The following is a 19,841-nucleotide window of genomic DNA, read 5'->3' on the forward strand; positions in this document are numbered from 1 at the left end:
CTTATCTGACAGATGATTGATATGCTCAATAATGATAGGAAGCCAGATGTGTTTTAATTTTTATCTTAAAATTCGGACGAAATTTAGGGTCTGGAGATATTCATTAGGTTGGCTGTTTCCAAGGTTATATGATTTGATTTAATCAGGCAGTGTTGGCTGAGGACAATCAGGGTTGTCTGGCCGATTAATGGCATTATCTGTATTTTAATGGCAGAAAAATTAGAGAAACCACTTGAAGCCCGGATTTTTTTCCTCTTATGAGTACATATTTTAGACAGTAAATATTAGAACACAACCCTTTGGAATAGTTCTACAGTTGCCCTTATGACCCGACTGATAATTAAAGTAAACAAAGACAGAAAGGCTGTTAAAAATTGATACAGATCATACAGACATTTCATGTTAAGCTTTACTTAGGCAGCACGTCTGAGCATTTTTTGCAGAACCTTAAAACGTGAACAGACGGCCGGCATTTTATCTAGGAAAGGTGGCACTGGCAAACCTAATTACAGGACTGTGCAGTGTATGATTTAAGATAATTATTTTCACTGTATTCTTGGCTCAGCTAGGGCCAGCTCAGCTGTTGTGCAAGTGGTTCCCATTGTGACGAAAGTCAATGCTGATTATATGGTGACGTTGCGGTTGCGCTGGGTTACACGGGTTTATGACAGCTGCCCTGAAGGGTTTGTGGCGCTCGGGCTGGGGGCGTGGCTTGCGTGGTGCCGAAGGACATTGAAAGCAAAGACGGGCTAATATAGAGGTACGTTATAGTTATAAAACTTGTTGGTATTTATGGCCTCGCTCGCACCTAACTTCGCGCTAGCATTTACGCGGCAGTATTATAAGAGTGACAGCATTGAGTTGTTTTCCCAGCCGAGCCTAAGTTCATTACAACTTAAACCAGCCTCGTTCTAATTCAGTGGTCAATGAAGTTGATCCAAAGAAGTTTAGGGCAGCAGATTCACCTCGACATCTTAACGACCGCAAGCCGAGTTCGAGGAGCAACCCGTGATCCCTTGATGCCACAGGGAGTGAATATGATGGCCTCGGATACATCGTTGGTAATGTATCATACATTACCACCGATCCCGGTTCGTGATTACTCCCAAATAAATATCAGACTTCGGTATTACGAAACAGTTAAGGGTTACTTGTCTAAGTACCAATAGGCATAAGCGCTCTTCCTTACAAGCTCCAAGACTTGAAATTTCTATGTATTGTTTAGGCATTGTTTGAACAATGCATACCCCATTCATCAAACTCCCTAGGAGACCCACAGGTGTAAGGCCAAAGGCATTATTTATCCGCACAGAGTAAAACGATTACACTGTCAAACAGAATCTTAGTTGAAAATGTCCTTTTTAGGTCTCGCCTGACCAGCGCTTTAGCGCTGCTCTGGCGAGACTTATAGTAAGCGCGTTTTGGAAGTGCAAACAGTGGCTTTGCAGGCCTCCAACTACAGTGCATGTGACCCGTCCGGGCGCGCGCACCATTTGGAGTCCTGCAACCACTTGTTTGCTTTCACTTTAGCCGTGATTCATCGCACCATTTGGCAGCCTGCGTGCCCGCCCCCACTCCCCCTCCCACTCCGTCAGCTTCAGTGCGCGCTTGTTCTTGTTTTATGTAGGCAGCGTGCTAGCCTGGGAAAGTATAATGGTGGCCGCGCCTTTGTTTTATTATTTATGTCGCGGAACGCTGTCCCATGCCTTTCTTTTATGTGTATTTTTTTTTCTTTTCTACACAATGGCTGCACCATGGTATAGCTTTAAACATCCGGCGGGTGCCACCATTGTACCAAAACTATTACATTGAAAAACAACGCCTGGCGGCTTGACTAAGCATATCTGCTTTTGGTGCAACATTTCCTGCTTTAAGATTGCTGGCGCTATTTTTGTTACTATCAAAACGTAAAAACTCCACCCTCCCCGAAGTGCAAATACAAAATTGCCTTCCTCCTAAATGGTAGTCTGCCAGCACCGCCCATCCTCGGAACTCCAGCACACTCAGCACAAGCTTCCCCCCGCCCTCCACTAGCCCCGCCCAGAACTGTAACCAAACACTCAGCACAAGCTTCTCCCACCTCATCTTCAGACCGCCCTCCGCTTCCCGGCCCAGAACTGTGTAAAAAAACACAAGCTCCTCCCATTCCCACCTCAGCTTCGTACCGCCCTGCACTCCCCGGCCAGAACTGTGGCGGACGTTCGGGTCAGTTTGTGGCATACTCACCTTCCACCTCTCGCCGTCGCAGCACTTCTTACAGAACTCTGAAGTTCGCAAATGCATCCCGGCGTTTCTTTTTCTGCTCCTACCTGCACGTTTGTACAAAGTAGGCATGGGACTACAATTCAGTTGTTTCCAGGTGTTTATGTTGACTGGTGTTTATTTATGTTGACTACTACCTGCCGCAGATCTTTCAGTACGTAAATTAAAGCCCCTTAACCCTAGTTATTGTAAAATGCATATTTCGCCCACCCAGACCTCTCCGCGATTGGTAAGGTGTGTGTCAGGGTTGCTCTTTGAGCTCTCAAAAAAAGATAAACAAAGTCTACACGCTTTAACAAACACCAAAGTATCTGCTTTCAAAGGTGCTCGTAGCTGCTTCTGTAGCAGGACTCGGACATGTAGAGGGTCACACATACTCCAGCTGCCTTTTGTCTCCGGCCAGCATGTGTTTGTGGGGGCGGGGCAATAACCTCCTGTTATCTCACTGACTTTGTCTTATAAAACATATACACGCACATAACCATTTAGAAACACCTGATAAGGGTGTAAAACAAGGGATTTTTTTCATTTGCATGGATCGGCACACAGAGTCAGGAATAGTTCAACAGAGAAATCTACCATCTTTGTCTAAAAGGAATGTCTCTTTCACAAACAGAAAAGACCGTCAAGCCTGCTTACAAACCTGCCTCCAAGCAGTTTAGCCTCGCCTTGTTTGTGTTTTGAGCAAAACAAATGTCAGCCCTACTGCATGACTTTTGCACGTCCTATGTATGAAACCTATAATCCTCAATGTTTAACAATGTTTTTATTGCTTAGCCCCACAAAAACCAAGTTATGTCTATTAGCCACACTAGGTACTGCACCCTTTCCTTGCTTCATGGAATGTCTTGTATTGCTTATGCTACTGATGGGATATTTTTTAACAAAAAAATTCATAATTTAACAAACATTAGCATTTGCTATTGGCATTGTAAATGACAATGCCTTTTATTTATCTGTTTAAAAAACAACACATAAATAAAAGGCATTGTCATTTACAATGCCAATAGCTCAAACTCTCGTAAATGCGAGACCTATTGCATTGCAAATGCTTGTTGCTTTCAAAGCTTGGGGCATGCCAGCCAGAAATAAAAGCAACAAAGGTTGCCAATGTGCACTCCTGTTTAAATCTATTTTGGATATTTACCCTGCTAGAAAGCAGACCAAAAATATAACATGCATCATCTTAAACATGATCCATTCACACTTGACCCCTGGCTTTTCTTCCATTCACTCCTATTAACTGTCCCTCTCATGGGGGCATAACACCAAGGGCCGGCGATAATTATCGCTCAGCGCTCTTAGCGTGAGGATAATTATCGCTGGCCAACTCTGAATTTTATCGCGGAGATAGCGTGCTATCAGCAACGCTTATCTCCAAAGCGATAACATTCAGAGCGCAAGCTGCCAATTGTGAGATTATTGCTGGAAATACAGTGATAATCCCACAAGGTTTGGCGATAGACATACTTAGAAAAACAATGAGAGAGAAAGGGTATTCTGTATGGGGTACCCTGGTCCACTTAATCAAACTACGTAAACAATAGAAGGAGTACACCCTCGGAGGTACCTCAGTGCCTCCGAGCTGGGGAGAGGTGCACTGAAAGGACAAAATCGTCCTTTTTAGAAGACCCCTCACTCACCAACCTAGTTGGTGACATGCTTCATCATCGGGGCACCACCCGGATAGCCGAATGCCATCCGGGTGTGCTGCGACACCTGATTACAGTGGAGCTGGTATTTTCTTTTTTTGGGTGTGCTGGTGAAAAAAGTGATTAAAAATTGGTCAGATTTAACTCTCTATAAAAAAGCTTTTTAATTCTGGAGCAACTGAACAATATTAAAAAGATCAGGCGATACCATGTGAGGTTAAATTGACCTGAGGTATCAAAAAAGTGAAGTGAAGTAAGAAAGTGAGATTGGTCTACATGTTTCAACCTTGTGGAAAAGTATCCAGGTTTTCGTCAGGACCGATGTTAATAACCATGGCGGTCTACACATGCTAAGGTGTACCCCACCCTTGGTTAGAATAAAATCCCCTCATGTACTCACAGTGGGGAAAATCCTTACTTGAATTCCTAGGAAGGAAAATTACCTGTGAAGATAAAAAAACAACAATATACACAAAACATAATCAGTTCTGTAAGTCTTGTCAGGCTCCTCTCAGTCATCATCCAATGTTTAGGTCTCACTGAGCCAAAGGCTCGAAGAGACATTTTGTATGTGGGATTTTCAAAGTGCTACCCACAGTCTTTTGGCTGGCCTAAACCTTGAGTGCACGATCACATGCACGTGCACAGCTGCTCCCACTCCCCCCTCCCTTCTCTATAGCTTTCTTTCACTTTAGCCGCTTTGACCCTTGCATTCCCCCCTCCCTTCTCACCCAGCCCTTTGCTGCTCTGCTCGATTACTTTCACTTTCGCCGCTTTGATGTTTGATTTTTATTGCCTTTGTTTATGTGACGGAGATCCATTGCATTTGGCAGAACATTTCTGGGGCCGTATTGCATGAAATACACCAGGTGGCGCTAACGTGTTTAACAGAGCACCATACAGCATTTTGTTCTGCGTTAAAAAAAAGACGCTTTAGGAGCAGAAAGGAGCTATCCCTTTTACTTGTATTAAAATGTATTTTTAAAGGTGTCTCAAAGGATCCTGAACATAGTTTATACTAGCATGCTCCAATATTGTCCGTATTTCACTCCTGATTGCACTGGCCTTCCAGGTCCTAAGACTCAGACTCATGATTTTACTGTTATTTCAAAACCAATCTAACATTTGTTTTGTTTTAGGTATTACCTTAGTAAAGCATACCTATGTGATCTTACTCTCCTTGGTCAGTGTTTTATTATGGATGACAAGATGTTTTCTCATTAGGACTCTAACCATAAGCCTCTTTCATTCCAAACATCTGGAAACGCATTCGTCTCTGTAACTATATAGTAATGGCTTTCAGTTACAGCTGGCGGAAATTATGCTACACACCTATTTATTGCCTTCACCAAACGATTCTGCTTTCACTGGTGTGACCATAACTTGCCAAAATATTTTACTGATGCTTTCGGCAGTGTCTCCACTTCTGTCTGATCACTCCTCAAATGACACCTTCCTTAATCCCACCCACAAGCAAGGTAAGCCACTCAATTTTATGCTAATTTCAAACACTTTATCCAAATCTAAACCCATCATCGCTCCATCTGACATCACACATTTCACATGCAAATCAGTTCGCCTCCTTGTAGATCGCTCTCTCATGTACCCATCTGCTGTAGAAAACAGGACCCCACTGCTCTCACTGCTTTCCACGTGATCTTCATAAAGACCTCACTTCAGTCTTGCACTACAGCTCATACAACTGCTTCATTATCCACCTTGTACCAAAGATAGGCCTCAGCCATGAATTACACTTGAAATAAGAGCGCATAACAGTAAATGAGGGCAGCAGTACATAAATGGCGAAAGCACATATTCACTGCTAACTTCTTGGTTAATAAGCAAGCCCTTCATACACTGCATAATGATCTAGGAGGTGTCAAATCTATCTATTTCCAGGACCTCATTACCTCACCATCCACAAGCGCTCTGTGCAAACCTTCAGCTCTTTACTCTCTCCATCATCTTCAATTATCAGTATTCTATTGTTCATCCTTACCTGCTCATGACTTCACCCTGCTACATCTGCTCCAAGATTAACACTATAATTAGTCCACAGTGCTCAAGTCCTCACTCGTCTCAACCCTGCGCAGTTACATTATTACGATTTAACACAACATCCTCCTAACAAACGTTTCCTCTTATGAAAGTAGCTAATCCACCCTGTGCCCCCCCCTGTAACCATTTCGTCCTCCCTTCATCAAATCTTTGCCTCTTTCATCCAACAGTTTCCCCTGCGTTTCCCTTCGCACTGACTGCCTGTCCTGTAACCGACTACTCAACCCTCTCCTGTGTTCGGGACCCTTCATTCCACTATCCTATCCTCTCCTCTGTTCTTGTCTATGCTCATACTCTTAGATCATTCTGCCTCTCCTTTGATATTGCTGGTCACCCCACACTTTTCTCAATGAGCGCACGGGGCATTAGCTGGGTACCAGCCCTTATGCTCCTGAATAAGCAGCAGCAATCGTTGCAGCTTCACCAAGGTGAGTTTAGTAAAAGTTTATTTTACTACTTTCGATAACTGGTGCCTTTCGCAAACAGAAAAGGTAATGACAATGTATGGCACATTACAAGATGGCATGTTTTAATACTAGGGCTTCTGATTATATGCATAACGTTTGATCTAGCAGACATGATTGAACATATGGTGAGACCCTTAAATGAAGGCTTAGGGCTCAAATCACAAAGGGACTAATATGCAATAAAGTTACGTGTCTCTTCACTCATGGCAGAATCTCCCCACTGCACTCACTGCAGTGCGCTGGACAGAGAGGCTGCCCAGAGTGCAGAGACTCCACACTTGTACCTTTACTACACGTAAGTCCCTTTGCAAATCAGAACCTTAACCTCTACTTCTTTGTGATTTTTAAAATAAAGAGAGGGAAGCATTTATAGTAAAAATGGAAAACTCGTGTCTCTATTTACAATGCAGTTATTGGTTGTTTTTAACTTTCAAGAAAATAACACATTTGTTCTTAAACGACATCCATATCTTAAATCACACATTTTATGATTTTGACATTTGGAATTTCATGTCATACCCTTCACTTGTGCCCATTCCCGACTTCTTATACCCTTGTTATCTAGCAGTGCTTTCAACACCACAGGCCATCAAATTCTGGACGGAACGGCCCTAAACGGTTTCGCCCATACCTCTATAATCACACTCAAATGCTAACAAGCATTGGCATAGCCAATAGGTCTCGCCTTTGGGACCGTTTAAGTGTTTAGTTATCCAGCACAATATCCTTGGTGCAGTAACATTAACTGTTGCATGGCTGAACACTTATAAGGTCCCAAAGGCGAGACCTATTGGCTATTCCAATGCTTGTTTTAAAGTGGTTGCTAGTGACTAAAAATTCAGTCATACTAATAATGCCACCTAAAGTGTATTGGTACAACCGTGCTCCATTGTGAGTTAAAAACTTGTATAATCCACCGGGCTTTTATTCACCCGTGATCACTAGATCCAACCCACTCAAACAGACGTGTGATTATGTGCACTCACACAGAAAATACTGGTGTGCACACTTCAAGTGACGAGTGGTCAAGTGTCTAGCACGAGTCCCATTCGTCCCACAGCAAATACACACTGACTGTTAATGATTCGTTCAAACGTGGGTGTCTGTGTTCTCACTCAACTTAGTGAGTCAAATATAATCAACATAAAAGAGCATGCTCTAAAACGATAGTATGGTACACAAGCGAAGAATAGAGGGATAAAAAGGTAAAGCCGTAAGGGCAAGCCTTACTAGCGGCGCTATATTAGCGTGCCTCAAGGGTGCCAAGGTCATGGAGCTTGTTCCTACCACGATCTACGGAAGAAAGTAATGAGGTAGCAGTTTCGTTAAAAGGCGTTGGACCAGGGGACAGACTTAGCGGTGCCCACCCGCATCGAGTCTCTAAACTTACTGTGTGTGAAACAGACTCGACTGTTATGCCTATCCCATGACCCGCATCGGCGTCCTGTATAGTAACGAGGTAATGTCGGTGCGGAGGTAGTTCCTAAGTATATCCGGGTTGGTGACGTAGGGAGGAGGGGGCCTTGTGAGTGGCATGGAACTCTGGATGAAGCAATCAATCAGAAACGCTCGCCTAAGGAGGGGCGTGAAGGGGGGTGTGGCCCAGAGTAAATCATTGTATCTAATGGGAAGGCGCCTGGGTGAAAGGAGCGCGCTAGGTATCTAAGGACGCTACTGGTTCGATACCGCTGCAAATAGGGGTGGAAAATTAAGTTGCCAATCAGAAACGCTCGCCTGAGGAGGGGCGTGATGGGGGGTGTTTCCCAGAGTAAATCATTGTATCTAATGGGAAGGCGCCCGAGTGAAAGGAGCGCGCTGGGTATCTAAGGAAGTTCCTGGCTCGATACCGCTGAAAATAGAGGTGGAAAATTAAGTTACACGTAAAGGAAGAAAGGGAAAAGAAAGGAGATCAAACGATCTCACGCTCAGAAAGACTACAGGTTATAGAGAGGGCATACTATCCCAGGAACCAAACAAAGCACAAAAGGACTGATAATGGAAGGAAAGCATCCAAATAGGTTTATCGATCATGGTGATGATCAGTCATAGGATTCTACTAAGCAACAGATGTTAGTAGTTACTTTTGGCCAAATGGAGGATACTCTATTTGGAAAGGACAGAGTTCCATGGAATGTTATCATTCAATCCACTTTTGTGAGTGGATAATCTATAAACCCAGCATTGTTCCTTTTCGAATAGACGTTGTTGAAACCTCTCTCCTGTCTTGATTTGCTCAATGATGGTCCACCTCATATCGTTGGTTGTATGGCCCATCACGAGAAAGTGTTCAGTGAGTTTGGTCATTGATTTTTTGCACCTAATAGTACTGCGATGTTTACAGATTCTCTGTTTGATTTATTCTACTAGTCATACCCACGTATTGAAGTTTGCAAGGGCAGATAATCCTGTAAACTACATTGGCACTATTACAGTTGGTGTGTGTTCTCAAGGTCCACACTTTACCTGGTTCAAGTTCCAATGTTTTCGCGTTAGCTGTAAGATGGCAGACACTGCAATTGCCACATTTGTAGTGTCCAGTGATGTCCGGTAGACCCCATGCATTCAGGACAGTGGTTTGTTGGTCTTGAACTGTTACCTTGGGGCGCGTGTTAACTAAAGAGTCTTTTAGGCTTCTGGATTTTTTGAAGGAGAACAATGGTTTTTCCCATTTTAGGTTCCCAGTGTTTAGAATAGTCCAAATGTGACCAAATTAGATGCCGTACTGTATGTTGTTACGCAGGTCAGCGGTAAGTTGTCCTCTGTTGGTTTCGCGCTCTTTTCTGGCACTTGGTGAGAATTCTTTCAGGATAGCCCCTTTCTGATAGTTTTTTTGTGAGATCAATCGCTTGTTTCTGGTAATCAGTGGTCTTGCTGCAATTACGGCGTAATCTCAAGTATTGGCCATAGGGAAGGTTCTCTCTCAATGGCCTGGGATGAAAGCTTTCAAACCTTAGTAGGTTGTTCTTCGCTGTTGGTTTGTAATGGGTTCTTGTTTCAAGACGATCGTTTTCCTTGGTGATCACAACATCCAAAAAGACCATAGTATTATGATCTTTAGTGTGGGTGAACCTCAGATTTTGATCGCAAGTGTTGATCCACTGGTAGAATTCAGAGAGGGTGTCTTCCGGTCCTTGCCAGATGGCAAGGACGTCATCAATATATCGTTTCCAGAAGCTGATGGAGGTGGAGAACGGATTCTGTTTGTTGAGTATGAATTTCTTCTCGAAATCAAAAACATAGAGTCCAGCCACACTCGGCGTGAATGTGCTTCCCATCGAAGTACCCCCCGTTTCGAGCTAGAGGGTACCCTCGAATTCGAAAAAGTTCTTCTTCAAAGCCAATCTGGCACATTCCAGAATGAAGTCCTTGGGTGTCCAATAGGTCCAATTTGTTGCATCAAGGGTACTCTTGAGAACTTCAAGGGTATCATCCTGGGGAATGCTTGTATATAAGCTTTCAATATCAAAGCTCACCAGTATTGTGGTGTCATTAACTTTAATATCTTCCAGGAGTTGTAACTTAGTATCTTGTAAATATGTCGTAGTGTTTTGTACAATGGGCTTGAGGAAGACATCGCAAAAGCGTGACAATGGTTCCAATAAGGAGCCCATACCCGATACTATGGGTCCACCAGGAGGAGGGAGTTTATTTTTATGCATTTTGGGTAAGGTATAAAAATAAGGAATTTTACCTTCACTGTTGCACAAAAAGTCAGCCTCCTATTTAGAGATATACCCCTGGGTTTCAGCATGGTTAATCAGAGATCTTATCTGTTGTTGAAGGTCCGAGGTCAGATTAGTACTCAGTTTCCGATAGTTCCTGTCGTCCGACAGTAGCCTTAAGCATTCGTCTCGATAGGCTTCTTTGTCTTGGATCACCACTCCACCCCCTTTGTCGGCTTGTTTGATGACAATGTTCTCACAATTTTTCTGACTTTCTATCGCCGCGTTTTCCTCCTTACTCATGTTCTGAAAAGGTCGCTTGAGTTCTAGATTTTCCATATCATTGAAAACCGCCTGTTCAAAGGCTGATACTTCTACTGGGATAGTATGAGGTGGTGGTACGAATGTGGACTTTGGTCGTAGTCCTGTTTCATTCTGATCTTGATCATGTGATCTCTCTTCTTGTTTCTCAAAAAAAGCTTTGAGTTTGAGTTTTCGAAAAAAACCGGAAAGTTCACAGTGAAGTTGGAATTTGTCAAGCCTTGAGGTTGGGACGAAGCCTAATCCTTTGCTAAGTACTTTTTCTTCAATTGTTGTCAATGGTCTAGTTGCAAGATTGGTTACTAGATTCGACTGTTGCTTGTCCCTGCTTGGGGTTCCCGTGTCCTGCTCCGTGTATTGAGGCCCACTGGGTCCTCTTCTTCCCAATGTACCTGATTCGTGCCTTTTCTTCGGCCTCTTCCCCTTCTGCCCCTGCCTAAAAAAGGCGGCCTGTATGAATTTGGGGGAAACAGGGGTTGTGGAAAAGGTGGTTGCCATCCATATATTGGATAGTGCTGTGGCTGATTAAAGGGACCCTGGAAATATGGCATCATTTGGCTGTTGAAAGTGGGCCAATTGCCCTGGGTCCTATTCCTTCCTCTTTGTTTTTGTCAGTATCTACTTGTGCTTGAGTTACTACTAGCCGTAGAATCATTACTGGAGACGTCTGAATCCAGGTCTGATTTGTTTGGAGGTGTGTATTCAGGATACGAGTATGGATAGGCCTTGACGTACGAAAAGCGTTTTAAATCTTTTTGAAATTTTTGTACTTTTTGTTGGATGAGATTGTCCTTATATTCGTTAATCTCTTTGTTAATTTCGTCAAGTCTTTTCTTATATCCTGTAATTGTGGTTTTTATATGGCTCTCAGTAAGTTGGATCTCAATTAGCATTGTCTCTGAGAGTCGTAAGGCAGTCTTAATGATCAGCATAATCCAGTCACGTGTGCAGTGCCACACACGTTTGAACGAATCATTAACAGTCGGTGTGTATTTGCTGTGGGACGAATGGGACTCGTGCTAGACACTTGACCACTCGTCACTTGAAGTGTGCACCCCAGTATTTTCTGTGTGAGTACACATAATCACACGTCTGTTTGAGTGGGTTGGATCTAGTGATCACGGGTGAATAAAAGCCCGGTGGATTATACAAGTTTTTAACTCACAATGGAGCACGGTTGTACCAATACACTTTAGGTGGCATTATTAGTATGACTGAATTTTTAGTCACTAGCAACCACTTTAAAAACATTGGATAATGACTGAGAGGAGCCTGACACGACTGTTGCTTACAGAACTGATCATGTTTTGTGTATATTGTTGTTTTTTTATCTTCACAGGTAATTTTCCTTCCTAGGAATTCAAGTAAGGATTTTCCCCACTGTGAGTACATGAGGGGATTTTATTCTAACCAAGGGTAAGGTGCACCTTAGCGTGTGCAGACCACCCTGGTTATTAACATCGGTCCTGACGAAAACCTGGATACTTTTCCACAAGGTTGAAACATGTAGACCAATCTCACTTTCTTACTTCACTTCACTTTTTTGATACCTGTGGTCAATTTAACCTCACATGGTATCTCCTGATCTTTTTAATATTGTTCAGTTGCTCCAGAATTAAAAAGCTTTTTTATAGAGAGTTAAATCTGACCAATTTGTAATCACTTTTTTCACCAGCACACCCAAAAAAAGAAAATACCAGCTCCACTGTAATCAGGTGTCGCAGCACACCCGGATGGCATTCGGCTATCCGGGTGGGACCCCAATGATGAAGCATGTCACCAACTAGGTTGGTGAGTGAGGGGTCTTCTAAAAAGGACGATTTTGTCCTTTCAGTGCACCTCTCCCCAGCTCGGAGGCACTGAGGTACCTCCGAGGGTGTACTCCTTCTATTGTTTATGTAGATAGACATACTTAGCCATGATATCCACCTTACATAGTATATCAACGCTAAGACAGAAAAATACCAGACTTAAAAAAGCAGCGTTAACCGCGGTTAGCGCTACTTTTTTTATCGCTAACAGGGTTAGCGATATCCTTGATAATAAGAGAAATGTTGCTTAGCGACATTTCTCCTATTATTTTACTCTGGAACACCCCCTTTGCATCTTATTAGAGATGCAAGGGGAAGCGTAGAGTAAAAGGGTGCCAACATGCGAATTTGCGTGTTAGCACCCTATTGCTGATAGGGCGCTAGTTTTATCTCTGCTTTTTTGGCTTTTAAAGCCAAAAAAGCAGAGATAAAGACCTTGTTGATATGCCCCACAGTGTCCTAGATTAAAGAAAAGTAGCCAAGGGTTTCTTACTCTGTTGCCTTCCCTATCTGTGTTAAGAGGAGCTAGGGTCTTGGAACGGAAGTGTTGGTCTAATACTCCCACTTTGGATTGATACCTTTAACCGCAGATTCCTCAGCTGTAGAATATCCCCAAGTGTCAGACTGGAAATATTCAAAGCAGTTCTCACTTATGCCACTAGCTGAACGCTGTGTGACTGTGCATTAACGTTCGACCCTGAAAGGCACAGCCACATATACGCGCCACCGCTGAGTGCCGATGTCAGATCCTTTCTTTCCATGCCTTCATAGACGGATCCTAAAATCTGCCCCCCCTTTTTCATCAGTTCACTTCCTGACCCTAGTTAACAGATGTCGCTGATAAACGCGCACAAGGTGCTCTACTGGTGTTTGGGCGCAGGCATGGTCTTCCCTGGACCGGAAACAAGCATCCTGGGACCGTTTCGGGGTAACACCCCTCATCAGCCAGGCTATCTTGAATCCAGTGGCAAAGTGAGCAAAGGACTCACATCTGGGTATACCCTGCCGACTTAGGGTGAACAAAGCAAACACAAGGAGATGATGGACAGAGTGCTGAAACTTTTCAGACACTCACTCCCTGTCACAGAGTTGGGTTGAAACCATCATTGTTCTTTAGCTCACTTCCTGTTCTGCTTTGGTTTTTCCTCCTGATAGAACCTGCTCCACAGAGCCTTTCTGACCCAAAACAGAACGTTACCCCCTCCCTAGGGCCTTTTTACACCTAAATAAGCATATATATATGTACCACCTAAGGACAGAGAATTCCTATTATATATATGTATCAAGACCTCAGAGCCTCGCAATCTCAGCACCCACAGTCTCGCGACCTCAGTCAGGTCCAGAATCTCCTACCCATTCGGCAGCAACACACACAGTCTCGCGACCTCAGTCAGGTCCAGAATCTCCTACCCATTCGGCAGCAACACACACAGTCTCGCGACCTCAGTCAGGTCCAGAATCTCCTACCCATCCGGCAGCTACATACAGTCTCGCGACCTCAGTCAGGTCCAGAATCTCCTACCCATTCGGCAGCTACATACAGTCTCGCGACCTCAGTCAGGTCCAGAATCTCCTACCCATTCGGCAGCAACACACACAGTCTCGCGACCTCAGTCAGGTCCAGAATCTCCTACCCATTCGGCAGCTACATACAGTCTCGCGACCTCAGTCAGGTCCAGAATCTCCTACCCATCCGGCAGCTACATACAGTCTCGCGACCTCAGTCAGGTCCAGAATCTCCTACCCATTCGGCAGCAACACACACACAGTCTCGCGACCTCAGTCAGGTCCAGAATCTCCTACCTACACGGCAGCCTTAGCACGAGCTCATCCTATTATGATTGTGGTACACAACAGGGGAATCGGGATTACCATATATCAGATCACACAAAGACTATTAGTTGAGCACAACCTGCTCTCTAGTTCGAGGGGCTTGTTTTCCCCCTCATCCAGTTACCACTTACCTGACCAGGATTAACCTCTGTTCATTCTAAGGCAACTCTGACTAAAGAATAGGCTATCCTCCTATACAAAAGTACACAACACATGCTAACGTACAACAAGCTAAATACTTTATTTAAATGCCACATGCACATTCGCAGAATACATTATATATATATAGACAACCTGCAAGGAAAGTGAAAGGTTAAGTTGTATACTCTAAAGAAAAAGGGGTCGACTTCACCTTTATGGTACGTAGCCCATGCTCAATGGTCATCTAGGTTCCCTTCTCGTCTATGCCTCGGCTTCGCCTGGAAGTCACCCTCCTACAGTTGTGGGTCTGCTCCCTTCTCCCTCTCCGAGTCACTGGAACCTTTTCCCTGTCGGCTACTCTGTCCTCTTTAGATTCGAGTTCGTCATCCGTCTTCCCTGGAATAAGTAATAGCTTTTCTGCTAACGGCCAGATGCCGCCTATGGTCTAGAAGCAAGTGCCCGTGTCTGCCTCAGACTTTCACTAATATAGATGTGCATTCTCTCATGGAAATTTCCAGCTCGAAACCTGCCGCCCACCAAATTCCTGTACCTCCCCGCACCAAGGACACTTTCCCAGCCGGCCGGCCTGATGTAGTGTCTTCGGCATGAAGAAAAATACAATCCTTTGATAAGGGCCGGCCTGAACCGGTTCTCTCCGAGCGAATAACACCTCATAACTATAACACTGCCTATGACCTAGAAACTTCCCAAGCTGCCAGAGCAGGAGGAAAGATGGAGTCTCTCCCGTTTAAGGCCTACCAGGCCTGAATTCAACACAGCTCTATGAAATACCCTCACTATAGGGCAAGTTATCCTCAAGGCTACCGAATCTATCCCCTAGGCTATGTGTGTAGGCCCTGAGCTATGGGTAGGAGCACGGGATTGTGTCAAAAGTGTCTAATAGACAGGCCCTATTCACTACTCCAGTCCTTAGACTTGGATGGAAAGAGACTGAAGTCATATGGATCGCTCTATAACACCGGAAGGCCGGGAAAATCGAGCAGTACATTCCACCCTTGACTTCAGTCTATTATACATACTAAATGGAATTAACATCTGTGGAAGAATAATATGAAACAAAACTAACCGATCTATGTCTAGCACCAGATGTGCAGAATTGAAGCAGTGAAGGGATACACTGAATAAAACAACAGATAGAAATTAAGACAGCAAGAGCAATCAGAATACCACCTAATGTGTGGCGTAGCATATGCATGTCCGGCAACCAATTAAAGAGCCAGTCAAACCAGCCCTGATCAATGTGTTTCCTAACTTCATTAGTTAAATCATGCAATTTATCTATATGTGCACGAATGGATTGTGTATGATCAGATAAGTTAAAACAACAGAGACCTTCAAAGTCAGAGCAGCCATGTCCATGTTCAAGCAGAAGATAATCAATGGCTGCTCTATTTTGCAAGATGGCTCTACGTTCACCCTGGGCGTCTAATAGCAAGTCAGATAAGACTGTAGAAGTATGATTAATAGATTTGACCATCCAGCAAGCCATTTTCCCAATGGATTTGGCATTGTAAACCGCCAAGGCAGGGACACCAATAATTGAAACAGCTAGACTAAGATATTCAGACTTGGAATATAAATGCAAAGATGAGTCACAATCCTCCTGTAACAGTATTGTATCTCGAAGCACACGAGAGTTGGCATTTGGATGTGAAGAAAACATCAACAAACTTAGCCTAGTAATGGCACACGGGCCGCCGGAAATGTTTGCGGGGACATAGGGCCAGGAAGTATTACCACATGAGAAAAGCCATCCGGCAGGTAGCAACATCGCACGATAGTGACTGGGGGTAACTACTAAACTATTGCAAGTCATATTGTTCTGGACGGAGATACATTTCGTCGGTGTTCTCTGGAAACACAAAGTTCGTTCATGAGATGTGAGAGAGGTGGCGCCTCTTAACTTGAGACGTAGACATTCAGAAATTGCATTAGGATTACATGTGAGGAAAAAACATAGGTCGCCTTGTGTAATATTATACGTAGTTATTTGGGATTGGATGGGAAGTTGCTCATTCGGCAGTTCAGTACACAAAGGACAATATGCATGGGTAGCAAAATCACCCAGAATAATATTCGGACGAGCCTTTGAAATGTTGAAGATGCTTATTAAGGTATCCAGCGAGGCGGGGACAGCAACTAGGCAGGTCGCCAGGATATCGTGCACAGATCTCATCGGTGTCAAACAGAAGTGAGGGGCATCAGTCACTCTTTTCGCCAGGAGCGTCCAAAAGTTCGATGATGAATCCCACGCATTGAAGGAATGCAACACTCTAGTTCCCAATTCATCCCGGGTTGATGAGATCCCTTCTCTCTCTCCGAAGTAGTCCGAACGGTGTCCAGTACCGACACATCCTGCAGCAACAATCCAAAGAATGATCTGAAAAAGAACCAAATACAGGCATTAATCATTCTCGTAAATAACATTTATCAGCTGGGACAGCTTCCCAGCTATCTTTCCCTGGCCTCATAACCAAAATGGTATTATCCTGACCGGTGGCAATAACCTCTGCTTGTTCAGGGGGATTCTTAGGCGATTGCACCCAAACCTTGGCCCCAGGGTTATCCGTAGAGCCAAAGCCTTTCTGGCCTCGTACAGTTAGCAAAATTGGGGCAGTGCCTTTCATTATTTCACCACTGAAAACAGGCATAATAAGTAATTGAGCCACCCGGTCGGTGCGGTGTATTAGCAAGTCATTCTCACTGCTATTTAGCAGAAGTACCTTAATCTCTCCCTGATAGTCGCTGTCAATGACCCCTCCAAGTACCTGGATGCCTTTTACAGCCAGCCCCGATCTAGGGGCGATCAATCCAAAATTCCCCGGTGGTATATGAATACCAACACCGGTAGCAATGATGACCTGATTTTTACTTTCCAGAACGGTGTCATCCATAGCATGCAAATCTAAGCCTGCCGACCCTGGAGTCGCTCTGCATGGAGCCAGAGCTCCGGAAGTAATCTCCCAATACATCACAGTTTCATTGATTACATTAGGCATAGTCTCAACCTTTGGGGGAAACAAACGCATAAGTGGAGATTCAGCATTTAAAAAAGGACGATTATTCAGAATCAATAGTGCTTGGGGTAAAAAGTCTCGCCAATTTTTATACTTGTCATCTGTTAATTTACGCAGTTGATCCTTTAGCAGGCCATTCAATCTCTCCACCAGGCCTGAGGCCTGCGGGTAGTAAGGTATATGAAATATCCATTCAATATTATTTTCCACACAGAATTGCTGTACCAATCTTCCACGGAAATGGGATGCGTTATCAGATTGAATTTGGAATGGCACACCATAATACATCATAATCAATTCTAATGTCTTTATGGTATTCAACTGGGTGGCTTGCTTACATGGAAAAGCTACCAGCAAACCACTATATGTATCGACAATTGTACAAACATATTGACAATTTCTACTCATGGGAAGGGGTCCAATGTAATCAATCTGCCAAATTTGAGCGGGCAGTTTCCCACGATGTAAATGACCTCTAACAATTTGAGGTACTTTACGCTGTCTGATATGCTGACAGACGGGACAATGTAGAATAACATTTTTGATTAGATCCAGGGGAATATAAATTCCTCTATCAGCAGCCCACCTGCTAGTGGCCTTCTCTCCAAAGTGTCCTGCCTTCTGGTGTGCCCATTTCGCCAATCCCGCAATATCAGGATCTTGTCTGTCCACCACTGCCTCAGCAATTTTAGATTTCTCATCTGCAATATTATGAAAAAATTTGTCAAGAGAGTCTATTGGGGTGTGAGCATCCACATGGAAGATGGTAACAGTACTCTGTGGGAGCATTTCCCAAATCTCTTGCCATAACTCTTTTCCCCATAACTCTTTGGAGTGTAACCTCCAATTATGGGAATGCCAGGTCGGCAACCAAACAGCCAGTCCATTGGCAGTGGACCAGGAATCGGTGAAAATGTGGCATACGCCAGGTAACTCCTGTTTCAAAACTTGGTAAACGGCATAGAGCTCGGCAAACTGACTACTCTTCCCTTCACCAGTTGTGCTCAACAGTTTCTGTGTGATCGGATTATAAGACACCGCCTTCCAGTGCCGTGTCGTTCCAATAAACTTTGCTGACCCATCTGTGAACCACACATGGTTCCTGTCCTCGACGGATAAATCATCAAAAGGTTTACCCCACTTGACAGGAGACTCCTGTTCTAAAGGTACGGAACACTCACTCTCAGTCTCAGTCGATGGTGCTTGTGCCACTTGCTCATGTAAAGACGCAACTCCTTTCGGACCCACACGTGCCCTGTCTTGTATGTACCATTTCCATTTAATCACACTCGCCTCCTGAGCATGCCCAATTCGATGAGTTTTTGGTGAACTCAAAACCCACTGCATAATAGGAATTTCAGGACGCAAGAATATGTCATGTCCCAAAGTCAATTGCTCGGTATCCACTAAAGCCCAATAACAAGCAAGTAGCTGCTTCTCAAAGGGTGTATAACGCTCACCAGCATCAGGTAGCTTTTTGGTCCAAAACCCTAATGGTACTTTACACCTGCCTTGTTTCTGCCACAGACTCCAGTTTGCATAAGGGCCTTGCACAGATACATTCAAATCCACATCACCATCACGTACAGGCCAGAGATCCATAGCATGTTGAATTGCCTCTTTCGCCAGACTAAATGCATCTTGCTGTTGCTTACCCCATTCAAATGCATTCTTTTTACGTGTAACTCGGTACAAAGGGGCCAATATTTGACTCAAATGAGGAATATGCTGGCGCCAAAAACCGAATAAACCAATGAATCTTTGGGCTTCCTTCCTATTCCTCGGAACCGAAAAATCAAGAATTTTCTGTTTAACTTGAGGGATCACCTCGCGGTGTCCCTCATGCCAATTAATACCTAAAAATTTTACAGCTTGAGACGGACCTTGTAATTTGTCCGGGTTGATCTCCCAACCTTTCCCACGCAGACACTCAATGACTCTATCTAATTGTGTCTGAACATCCTCTTGTGTTTCGCCTTGGATCAAAACATCATCAATATAATGACATATTTGGATTTTGGGATGAACTGGTACCTCAATCAAGTGTTCTGCCACCAGCCGGTGACAAATCGTAGGACTATGCACATAGCCCTGAGGAAGGCTTCTGAACGTCATCTGACGCCCATTCCACGTAAAACTGAACTGTTCCTGACACTCAGGGGCAATTGGAATAGAAAAGAAAGCATTAGCAATATCGATGGACGCATACCATGTACCTGGATGTGTTTGAATTCTTTCAATCAGGGTGATAACATCCGGTACTGCAGCAGTCAAAGAGGGCGTGTGTTTGTTCAATTCTCGATAATCAACAGTCATGCGCCAAGAGTTATCACTTTTACGCACCGGCCAAACAGGATTATTCCAAGCAGAAGTAACCGGAGTTATAACGCCTGCATCAACCAACTCCTGAATGGTGGTACTAATCTCTTCATGACCACCCGGAATACGATACTGCTTCTGACAAACCATTTTGGTCGCCTGGGGAACTTGTATGGGGGGCATCCTTAAACGACCAACCCGTATAGGTCTGGACGAGATATAATGCGTCGTTCCAAATTGGTAACATCCATCATCAAGATGCAATGTCATTCCCTTC

At 44.1% G+C, this 19,841-nt stretch overlaps 1 protein-coding gene across 1 annotated transcript in view; it reads left to right on the forward strand.

The window, feature by feature from the left end:
• The first annotated feature begins 714 nt into the window (after positions 1–714).
• LOC146854163 (aldo-keto reductase family 1 member C15-like) overlaps positions 715–19,841 on the forward strand; it is a 323,371-nt gene continuing 304,244 nt past the window's right edge. Inside the window, exon 1 of the mRNA XM_085651941.1 lies at positions 715–760. The gene's annotated coding sequence lies outside the window, so the exon portion shown is untranslated. The remainder of the gene's footprint in view (positions 761–19,841) is intronic.

The sequence above is a fragment of the Triturus cristatus genome, chromosome 4_1 (assembly GCF_964204655.1).
Source record: "Triturus cristatus chromosome 4_1, aTriCri1.1, whole genome shotgun sequence".
Classification (NCBI taxonomy): domain Eukaryota; kingdom Metazoa; phylum Chordata; class Amphibia; order Caudata; family Salamandridae; genus Triturus; species Triturus cristatus.